Raw genomic sequence first — 12,294 nt, forward strand, 5'->3', positions numbered from 1 at the left:
GGATCTCCCAAAGACAATGCAATGCTGCAGCCTACAGGTACATGGAAAGATAACAGGTAAGCTGCACACCTGTATGAGCACCTTCCAATAGTGTATTGGAATCAGTAACGTACAATACCCATGAAATGAATTTATAAGAGTAGCTGTGTTTCAATTCTACTGAAGTAACATTTTCTAAGTATCAAGTATTATTTTCACATGTTGTAGGAGATAAATAACTTCAAAGCAGACAAAGAATACCTGCATCTGTGTATGAAATTCTTACCCCATCCATCATGGAAAATAGTGGCCAATGTTGCATCAAGGCAGAAAAGCAATGTAATTATTTAAAAGGAAACTGTCATGCACATTTCAGTTTCCATTTCCTCTGTCATTTCCATCTATACATTGCACTAGTGAAATCACTAGAAAATGTATAGATAGCCGTGAAAACTTAAGTTTAATCGCACCCACTGCTACATGACAGACTTTTGGCTATATCCTTTATCTTTGCCAATCTCTCAAAACTCCCAACATTGCAGTCCAGAACCTTACCAGCTGGAGCCATCTAAACTCTATGAATACCATGTGTAGGAGACTTGATAATATAAAAAGATTCTCCCCCAGTCCTGTATGAAATCCCCAAACCCCACCGCTTCTCACGGAGACATCCCCATACAATCAATGTACTGGCGTTGAAGCAAGACTTCTGATGGTAAGTATACATTTTATCTACAGGTTTTAGAACACTATAATTAGGATGTTGGGAATTTATTCTAAAGGGATGGCTAGGGGACCCATAGCCAACAGGTGGAGAAGGAGGGAGGAACTATTATTATTTGGAGAAGTGGACAATGGTACGTCCTCCTATTCTATAATTAATTAGGCCTCAAACATACCAGCATGGGTGGAATATATTTACACATATAAGGGCCTGCCAGCAAAAATGTAGGTTACCCCGCATCCGATGCCGGATGCTATGGCGACCCATTTGCTAGTTTTCAATGTTTAGTTCATATGCCCCCAGCTGCCAGATGGGGGCATATGATGGTTCATTACCTCCATTTTAGTCATATGGGGATATTATTGATCCCCATTGGATTATTATTTATTTTATTTTTATTTTTACTTTTTTTATGTTCCTGCTGCTTAGCAAGTGCTTTTTTTTTTTTTTAATATTTGCCCATTGGCTGTCAGCAGGCAAATAGTTCTTCAAATTATCAATTCACTTGCAAATAACAAGTAAATGATCATTTGTGAGCAAGCATCATGTCGGAAGCATTTGGTGTATCATCGGCCATCATGCAGTCATTGATAAATCTGCAATTCCAGTGCTGTAGAGTGGTTAGAATGCAAAAATCACTAATTTACCAAACTTATCCTAACCACTATTACAGAATTGGTTGGAGCGATCGAATCCTGACTGCATTTGGCTTTAGTATATATGAGAATTGCGGTCTGAATTTGATCGTTTTGACCGGATATTGTCCATTCAGATGAAATTCTGTGTTTAGTGGATAACCCTGTAAATATATATAGATGTGTGTTTCTATATGTAAATATAAATATATGGTAATATGGTAAGCAAAACTAATATATACTGTATCTACAGATATTGAATAGAAAAAAGCAATCATTGAACAGTATTGTAAATACAGCAGGGCAGAGGCAGCTCTCTGATTAGGCAATTTAGGCGGCCGACTAAGCCCTCAATCTGGCTGGGACCTTGCGGCCGCCTAAATCACCTTAGAGCAGACTCACATGTTGGGTCTTCGGTCTATGATCGAGGGCCAGACACTGGAGGGGGCCCGACAGCTTGTCCTGTGTGCCGCCGGCTACGAGGCCCCTCCATACAGCCTGCCCTGGAGAGAGCCAGCATCCTGTCTGCAACTCCACCGGGTGTGAAATGCAGACTGAGATGTCTTGCGATCTCCAGCAAATCAGAGCATTGCCGCAGGTTACCACGGCAACGCTCTGACTGGAGATCACAAGATTTTACCACATGGTCTGCAACTCACACCCAGCGGAGCTGCACACCAGAAAGGGAGCCCACCTGACTACCATGGAGAGAGCCAGCCCACTGGACCACTAGGGGATCGTTAATGGAAAAAAAATGTATTTATGACCCTCCCCAGCTGACAGTAGAGGAGGAAGAGGTCTGAGGAAGCTCATTGGTGAAACGCATCATTACATACACGTCACATCAAGTTACGTTGTCACGTGAATCGGACGTAAACCCCACCTCCAGTAAGTGCTTGTGTTTGATGTCAGGAAGCCCAAGGTCCGCGGCAAGCTGAGGGGTCTGGAGACTCTAATCACGGGATACTCAAAAGAGAGAGGAATACTGGGGATAATTTTTTATTAGCTTTCGATGCAAATAAAGTATTGTGAACATACCAATTGCTGGTATCCTTTCCTGCACTGCTGACCCAATAAGGGATCTATCTACACTAAAAAGTTAGAGCAGGCTCATCTGCTCTTCGTTTGTGAGTCTTTCTTCACATAATTTTAGGTGTTTTATTTCTTACTATATGGACTTTGGTAGAGGTACTGCACATTATTGGGACTATATTAAGTTTTGCACAAAGACACTTTAGCAATGCATATGCACTTTTATGGTTTAAAAGAAAGTTAAGTGTGTTTACACCATTTTACATTTGTAATAGTCTTAAAGACACAGTGCACCTATATTTTTTTGTTCGAAGTATTGGAGTGCATACATAGGGGCTATTGCACTTTAGTTGCTGCTTTTGTAGAGCCATTTGTTACTTGTTCTTGTATGTATTTATGACCCTCCCACACTGTCTCCACACACTGTCACAGTCCCCCCTACCCTGCCACATCCCTGCCAACCCTGCCATAGCCCCTCTTGCCCTGTTACAGCCCCCTTACCCTGTCACAGCCCCTCCCTACCCTCTCACAGCCCCTCTCTACCAGGGCCGGACTGGCCCACCGGGATACCGGGAAATTTCCCGGTGGGCCGCGGCATCTGGGGGCTGCGCAGGTATGTGCCACCGGGTGGCCGGTCCGGTGGCACACTTAGAGGGGGCCGGCCGTGTTCCACGCTGGAGCAGCCGGGCTGCAGCCTCGCCAGCACTCCTAATGCTGAGGACTGAAGGAGGAGGGAGCATGTCTCTCTACCATGCTCCCTCGTGGTTCCCAGAATTCACAGCAGCGCTGCTGTGAATTGTGGGAACCGCGAGGGAGCATGGTAGAGAGACATGCTCCCTCCTCCTTCAGTCCTCAGCATTAATAGTACCGCCGGACCGGCAAGGCTGCAGCCCGGCAGCTCCAGCGTGGAGCACGGCCGACCCCCCTGACTCCTCTCAGGTAAATGGGGGAGGGTGGGGGAGGTAGGTCAGAAAGAGAGAGAAAGAGACACAGAAAGAGAGAGAGAAAGAGACACAGAAAGGTGAGAAAGAGACACAGAAAGAGAGAGAGACACGAGAGAGAGAGAGACACAAGAGAGAGAAAGAGACACAAGAGAGAGAGAAAGAGACACAAGTAGAGAAAGAAAGAGACACGAGAGAGAGAGAAAGAGACACAAGAGAAAGAGAGAGAGAGACACAAGAGAGGGAAAGAAAGAGAGAGACATAAGAGAGAGAAAGAGACACAAGAGAGAGACACAAGAGAGAGAGAAAGAGAGAGACACGAGAGAGAAAGAGATACAAGAGAGAGAGAGACACGAGAGAGAAAGAGATACGAGAGAGAGAGAAAGACACAAGAGAGAGAGAAAGAGACACAAGAGAGAGAGAAAGAGAGAGAGATATATATAAATAATTATGCCTTTAATATTTACACATATATTAATGTACATTTATATATGCATAATACACAGAGAAATGTCATTGATATGTACTATATGTAATGAGCAGATATTGGCCGAGTCTTGTTGCTAGGTGCATACTCCAGCACAATAACATATTGAAAGTGAAGAGCGCACCCACAGGACTTCAATTTTTCACAGTTGTGCCCTACATACATTCACCATTTCAGTCCCATTACCAAGGTTCCCTTAATATGTCATGGTAGTTGGACTGAAACATTGATTACATGCAAAGGCACGTCTGCTTAAGATAAATCTGCACTCTTGTTTTTTTTTAAGCTTATATGTGCTTTTTTTCCACGTTGGAGTAATAATTTTTAATTTTAAGTTATTTTTTCTAACTCTGTATCTGCACACTATGCTGGCGCAACGCATTATGGGGCTGGTAAATATTTTTTTTCCAGGGCTGCTTTTAATTCCCAGTCCTGCCCTGCTCTCTACCCTCTCACAGCCACCCCTAACCCTGTCACAGCCCCCCCTACTCTGTCACAGTCACCCCTAACCATGTCACAGCCTGAACTCATCTCCACAACAACACTACACTCTGAAAGTAGGGGGGGAGGGTGGGGGGTTGGCAGGGTTCCCCAGACCCGCAACCCTGCCAACCCCCCACCCTCCCCCTCCTACTTTCAGAGTGTAGTGTTGTTGTGGAGATGAGTTCAGGCAGTGAGTGTAGTGGTGTTGTGGAGACAGGCTCAGGCACCAAGTTTGTGGAACCAACCAATGACAAAGGGTGAGCCCACCTGCCAACGTCAAGGCAGACCACCCCAGGTGGGTCCTAACTCTAACCATTCACTTTGCTTCCTTGAGCTTCTGGCAAAGATTTCTAATGAGACAGAAAGGTGTATTTTTTATATACACCCCTATACATTATTAACCCTTAATAGGGAACACATAGGATGGGCGGCTGCATTGTAACAAGGCTGAGTAATACAAAAATGGATACAAATGCAGAAAGAAAAGTCCTGCACTCACTCCCATCACTGGGCAGCTGCAATGACTACAGTATACATCAGCCCCAATATATAGTAAAAACCAAAGAAAAACAAGTTACCTGCGCTCTCTCCTTAATCCCTATGTATTTTTAAACAAATGGAGGTTTTTTAGTTACCTTCAATGGCCATGAGAGGATGAGCCCACCTGCCAACGTCAAGGCAGACCCCCCTAGGTGGGTCCTAACTCTAACCATTCACCTTGCTTCCTTGAGCCTCTGGCAAAAATCTCTAATGAGACAGAAAGGGGTATTTTTTTCCATTTTTGTATTACTCAGCCTTGTTACAATGCAGCCGCCCATCCCATGTGTTCCCTATTAAGGGTTAATAATGTATAGGGGTGTATATAAAAAAAAATTCTGTCTCATTAGAGATTTTTGCCAGAGGCTCAAGGAAGCTGCAGGAATGCTGCGGCCGCCTGCCGCACTGCCTCCCCTCCCCTGTAGCGTGGCCGAGCTCCTCTCCGAGGTCACTGAGTGTGCACTTCTTGTCAGTCCGGCCGGGTACAGGAAATAGAAACTCCTGTTTCTGGAAACAGGAAACAGAAAACAGAAACTCCTGTACCGCGGACCGGAGAGGAGCTCGGCCACGCTACAGGGGAGGTGAGGTTAGGTCAAGTACTGGGGGGGGGGGAGGTAAGAAGAACTAGGGGGTATAAGAAGAACGAGGGGAGGGGGACAAGAACTGGGGGAGAGGAGGGGAAGGGAGGGGGGAATACAAAGAGGGAAGGTGGGGGAGTAAGAAGAAAACAAGGGGAGGGGGGAGTAAGAAGAAGACAAGTGGAGGGGGGAGTAAGAAGAAGAGGGGTGGGGGGAGTAAGAAGAAGAGGGGTGGGGGGAGTAAGAAAAAGAGGGGAGGGGGGAGTAAGAAGAAAGGGGGGAGTAAGAAGAAGAGGGGAGGGGGGAGTTAGAAGAAAGGGGGAGGGGGAGTAAGAAGAAGGGGGAGGGGTGTAAGCAGAAGAGGGAAGGTGGGGGAGTAAGAAGAAAACAGGGGGGAGTAAGAAGAAGACAAGTGGAGGGGGGAGTAACAAGGGGGAAGGGGGAGTAAGAAGGGGGTGGGGGAGTAAGAAGAGTGGTGGGGGGAGTAAGAAGAAAGGAGGGGAGTAAGAAGAAAGGGAGGGGGAGGGGGCGTAAGAAGAAGAGGGGAGGGGGGAGTAAGAAGAACACAGGGAGGGGGGTGAGGAGAGGGGGAGGTGAGAAGAACACAGGGAGGGGGAGTGAGAAGAACACAGGGAGAGGGGAGTGAGAAGAACACAGGGAGAGGGGGTGAGAAGAAGGGGAGGGGAGGAGAACATGGGGGAGGTGAGAAGACACGGGAGGAGGTGAGAAGAACACGGAGAGGGGGTGAGGAGAAGGGGAGATGAGGAGAAGGGAAGGTGAGTAGAACACAGGGAGGGTGGGTGGGTGTGAGAAGAGACCCCTAGAGGAGGGTGGGGGGAGAGGAGAGACCACTAAGGGGCAGGGGAGAGCTCTAAGGGACAGAAGGGAGAGCTCTTTCACACTATGCGCAGACACACAATGCATCCCTATACATACACAGAAACACACAATGCATCCCTTACACACACATGCAAACACACACACACACACACTGCTTCTCTTACATACACACAGAAACACAATGCATTTCTTACACACACTGCACAGACACATACCTTGCATCCCTTACACAATGGATCCCTTACACACAACCAGAAACACACAATACATCCCTTATACACAAACACACACTGCTTCCACTACACACAAACACACTGCATCACCTACACAAACTGGTATGCCTATACACTACATTCCATAAGCACACACATTATATCCTCTACAATAACACATAACACATCCCCTACACACTACACTCCCTGTGAGCAAATTGAATGGGTGGAACATATAGGTGGACTTATGGGTGGGAATTATGGGCATACTCACCATCAGGCCCTGGGGCCCAGACCTTGAGCTGCGTAAGGGGCCTCAAAAAATGGAGCTGCTTCCTGATCTCCCAGAACATTGAATTTTGTTACCGCAGTTACAAACAGCCTCCAGAGATCCGGTTCTACACCAGACCAGTGGAGCCAAACTGCAGCCGGTGCCCATCACCATCTTCCTCTGGTTGTAAGTAGGCAATCTAGTATATTATTAGTGACACTAATCTCTAATTAACCTTAAAATAAATGGGCACTATAGTCCCCAGAACCACTGCAGCTTAATTAAGTGGTTCCGGTGTCTATAGCCTGTCCTTGCAGGCTTTTTAATGTAAACACAGTGTGCAGCAATGGCGTTAGTTCATATGGCAGATCATATGGGTGGGGCATTGTGATGTAACATGGGGGGGGGCGGCAAATTTTTATTTTGCCTAGGGCGGCAAAAATCCTTGCACCGGCCCTGTCCTTGCTTACAAATCTCTTCATAACACTGCTCCTGTCTATCTATCCTCACTAATATACAAGTATAATTTTGCCTCTTTATAAATAGCTGATAAGACCACGCCTTGAATATGCTGTGCAATTTTGTGCTCCTGTTCTAAAGAAGGATATCATGGCACTAGAAAAAGTACAGAGATGAGCTACAAAATTGATAAAAGGAATGGAGCATTTTAGTTACGAAGAAAGGTTAAAAAAATTTAAATCTATTTAGTTTGAAAAAATATCTATATACTCGATACATCTGGACACTCTGAGTAGTTCATTTACCAAAATAGATGCATGAGTATACTAGGATAGTGGGTTTACCCGGATGTATTTGTCCCTGAGATGCATTGGAACAGTTTAACCCTCTCCACACTGGTTATCTTCTTACTTATGTTTAAGTGGGATCATCCTTTTTAGTTGGTGTCATTATGCTACTGTAACGGAGATCAGTGGTAGCAGGGCTTCTTCTCTACTGGTAACTCCAACAGCTACTCAAGAACAAACAGGAAACTTCAAGACAGCAGGTACAAGTACAAGATAATCCACGAATATCCCATCACCCTTCCCAATAACTGGACGACACTCAGTATCAGGAGCAGAACTGAACCTTTAATGGCCAGGCTGGTCTTTTATGCAGGTTTTGCCCAGGTGGGACCTCGTGGGGCACCAGAAAAATATAAAACAACCAATACAGACAGAGGCAAGTAATAAGTCACTCCCATACATTGCACACAATCCCTCCCCTCTGCTCAGGAGAAAATTGAGTTAATTACTGTATCAACTCAAGTATCTCCAAACAGAAAAATCAAAATTTTCATACTTTTCATACTTTTCTGAAAATACCCCCAAAACATGTCACACACTCCAACATCCTCTGATAGCCCCAATCTGGGGGAGCAACATACTGAAAAATCACCCAGATCGGTTCAGGGGTTCAACAGTTTTATGGAGGTCTTAGATTTACCAACCGCACACGAGGTGTAAGCCGAGAATAGTTCCATGGGTTTGGGCTGTGCGGTCGGTCTCTGTTCGGGAAGCTGAAATGCATGAAAGTATATAAAACTATTGTTCGTGTCTTAGTTTGTTCAATCCCTCTCGTTCGTGTGATTCTTTTTACAGAATGCCGCTCTGTCAAGCTCTCACAGAGGTCCTTTCTCAGTACAGTGCCTTCTCAGGTTATAAAGCGAACTTAGACAAGTCCAGTGCTCTCCTGATCAATATGTCTACGGCGGACACGGCAGCGATAAGAGAGAACCATAACATACCCATAGCGCAGGGACATATCAAGTACTTAGGAATCCTCTTACCAGACGATCCGACTAAACTATATCTAACTATATCACCTGAATTATGCCCCTCTACTGACAAAACTTACCTCAGACCTCGAAAAATGGATAAACAAGCCTATCTCATGGATAGGGTGTATCCACGCGGTAAAAATGAATATTTTACCTCGCATACTGTTCCTCTTTCAAGCGGTACCCATCAAGATCACCAAATCCACCCTAGCGCCACTACAGCAAGCAATAGGAAACTTTATATGGCAAAACAGAAGACATCGAATATCAAGAAACATCCTATTCAGACAGAAACAGAGAGGGGGCCTGGGCCTACCGCATCTTTATTTGTATTATTTAGCAGCCCAACTTGCGCAAGTGGCAATGTGGCACGCCCTACTGGAGGTAAGGAGGTGGGTAGACCTCGAATCTCTATTAACGGGAGCAGACTTACCCCAATAACACATGTGGGTGCCAAAAGGGAACAGACCGTTCCTGCGCACAAACTGCCTGATGATACTAAACTCCCTTAGAATATGGGACGCCACGCCCCACAAATACAAACTAGCATCCAACCCGTCTCCATTAACCCCACTGTTGAGAAATAGAGCCTTTCCCCCAGGGATGACGCCAAGAGATTTTACCAATTTAGAAAAGGCAGGGCTACAGCAAATATGCCACATGTTTACCGATCACACACTAATCACATTCGAACACCTAAAACAGACAACACACCTCACCCCAGCGGACTTCTTCCGCTTCCTACAGATCAAGGATTTTGTGAAACACCCACACATACAAACAGCAGCCACAAGCCGCATGTTCTTTTTTGAGAAGATGTGCCTAAACGAATCCACACAACCAGGCCTTATCTCAACCTTATACGCGCACATTAGCTCAGAAACTGTAGAATGGGGCACACTCACATATGCGGACAGCTGGGAAAAAGAACTAGGAGAGGTGTTAGAAGGAGTGGAGGGATATATGGGAAGCCAACAATGCAGCATCCATATGTGTGTCTTTCCAAGAACAGGCATACAAAACAATGTTCAGGTGGTATACCACACCAGTGAAACTACATCAAATGGGAAAAACACCTACCGACGATTGCTGGAGGGGCTACGGCCTCAGAGGCACGTACCTCCACATGTGGTGGGAATGCCCCCGGGCACAGACTTACTGGAAGGCAACGCAAGACCTTATCACTTGTATCTTCCATAGAGCACCAGACTTAAGCCCCTGGACTTATCTACTGAATAGGCCTCTAGATGACTGGACAAAAAGAGAGCAAAAGCTAATACACAAAGTTACCCGAGCAGCCCGAAGAACCCTGGCCCAGGCATGGTTAAAGGTGGAAACTCCTCCCATTAGAGCGGTTCTAACAAACATAAAAGAGGTATACCTTATGGGGTGCGAGGGTCAATGGCGCGCTTCGAAAAATTGTGGGAACCATGGACCTCCAGCGATCTAGCCTGAAACCTCACTAGTAAAAACGGAAAGGGACCACCCCAGCTCTCACCCAACGGAGAGCAGTGGTAGCAGGGCTTCTTCTCTACTGGTAACTCCAACAGCTACTCAAGAACAAACAGGAAACTTCAAGACAGCAGGTACAAGTACAAGATAATCCACGAATATCCCATCACCCTTCCCAATAACTGGACGACACTCAGTATCAGGAGCAGAACTGAACCTTTAATGGCCAGGCTGGTCTTTTATGCAGGTTTTGCCCAGGTGGGACCTCGTGGGGCACCAGAAAAATATAAAACAACCAATACAGACAGAGGCAAGTAATAAGTCACTCCCATACATTGCACACAATGGCCCAGGCATGGTTAAAGGTGGAAACTCCTCCCATTAGAGCGGTTCTAACAAACATAAAAGAGGTATACCTTATGGGGTGCGAGGGTCAATGGCGCGCTTCGAAAAATTGTGAGAACCATGGACCTCCAGCGATCTAGCCTGAAACCTCACTAGTAAAAACGGAAAGGGACCACCCCAGCTCTCACCCACACCGAAACACTTCCTAACATACCTCACTTATCCTCGGACCGAACTGCTAGACACTATAACACACTGTCATCCCCAAGCCTGGTGCACCTCGTTACCTATTACTTTCTTAATTCTCTCTCAAATCTTCGCTTTCTTCCCATCCTTGTCTCTCTAAATTCCATCACCTTACTTTACCCCTGACTCACACCTGACCGGTATCTGCCAGGATCGTTGGTAAAAACAATACACATAACTACAAGCAGCCACCAATCAACGACTAAAGACCAGTTACTGGAACACGGGTATCAAGTACTCGGCCGGTCCGATGGTCAGAGACAAACGATACAATAGATGACGTTTGCAAGTTTGACTATTTTAGTTCATTTTTGTTAATTAATAGTTGACTAACATTACCAGATGAAAGTTACAAAGCCTAATATAATAATAATGAATGCATTTTGACGATACGTAAAGCCAAGCAATAAAGAAACTAAGGGCAAAACGAGATGTAATACCACTGAATAACCTGTGTGATATCATATGAGTCTGGCATAACCTGTTATGTGCAATGCCTATGTCAAATGCTTCAACCAAAAATAAAGTATTAAAAAAAAAAAGAATGCCCCTCTGTTCCCTTTAGTTCACACGAACGTACACTTAGATGGAAGTGTCTGCGGTGTTCGTGCCATTGAGTGTCCGATTTGGGTTCCAGAAACTCGACGACCAAACGCCACTGGTGTAATCCATATGCTAAAATGGCCGCCGCGACGTGTTCGTATCACGAACGGCGGCAGCCCAGGGGAACACCCAGTCAGTTTGTGTATTTGGCAATTGTGAGAGTGTGAACCAAGTTAGGGAGAACAATTGATGCCACGCTCCTCTCCTAGGTAGCCTGGTTGTTCGGTAGTTAGTCGTTTGTCGAACCATAGGGTGGAAAATAGCTGCATAGAGAATCTTACCGAACAACCAGAAAAACAATGGCAAATATTATGTTGCGTATGTAGTTCTCCAATCCCCCCAAACATGAGCCCAGACGTCATGAAGGGGTAAAGCATTCTGTTTAATGGAAGCCACAGCTGGCCTTTTATGCAAATCCCCAAGCAAGGTGTACGCCCACATGGATCTTGTTGGGGACAGGGACACAAAGCTTACAAACCAATCAGAACAGTAATTAAATGTACAACACTCCCATAACAAACATACAATCCCTCCCCTCTGCCTGTAAGATAATTGTGTCAGATACTGTATTAACCCAATTATTTCCAGGCAGAAAAAAACATTTTTTTACAAAACCCCAAAAGTACCCCAAAACACAACATATCCCTATACATGTTACATCCCCTGATCTGGATGAACAACATATCCAAAAATCACCCAGATCAGTTCAGGGGTTCAGGAATTTCCTGGAAGTCTTATTTTTGACTGACAGTGCACATGGTCCCATGCCCAAAACAGTTCCAGAGAATTAGTGTATTAGAAAATTCTGCAGAAATAGGACAGACATCAAATCTGTGCCATTTATTTGACATGCCTAATAGTTTTCAAGAAAGCTTCTCCAAAGGTCCACCAATTAGGATGCAGGGGACCCGCAGCACTAAAACCTATTATAACATTAAGCAGACATAGTTGTTTTTGTTTTTGACACACACATAGGCACTGGCTGAAGTACACTCTTTAGTTTGCTACCGAGTTGTCCTGAATTACTGGCAATACTTTTTTCCCCACATAAAATGTGGTTGGTCATTGCCCCAAGTGCCCCTATGTACTAGCCTCCACGGCCTCTATTATTGAATTACATACTTGTTGTGCGTCCCCAAAATCCATGCA

Source organism: Pelobates fuscus, chromosome 4 (genome assembly GCF_036172605.1).
Source record: "Pelobates fuscus isolate aPelFus1 chromosome 4, aPelFus1.pri, whole genome shotgun sequence".
Lineage (NCBI taxonomy): Eukaryota > Metazoa > Chordata > Amphibia > Anura > Pelobatidae > Pelobates > Pelobates fuscus.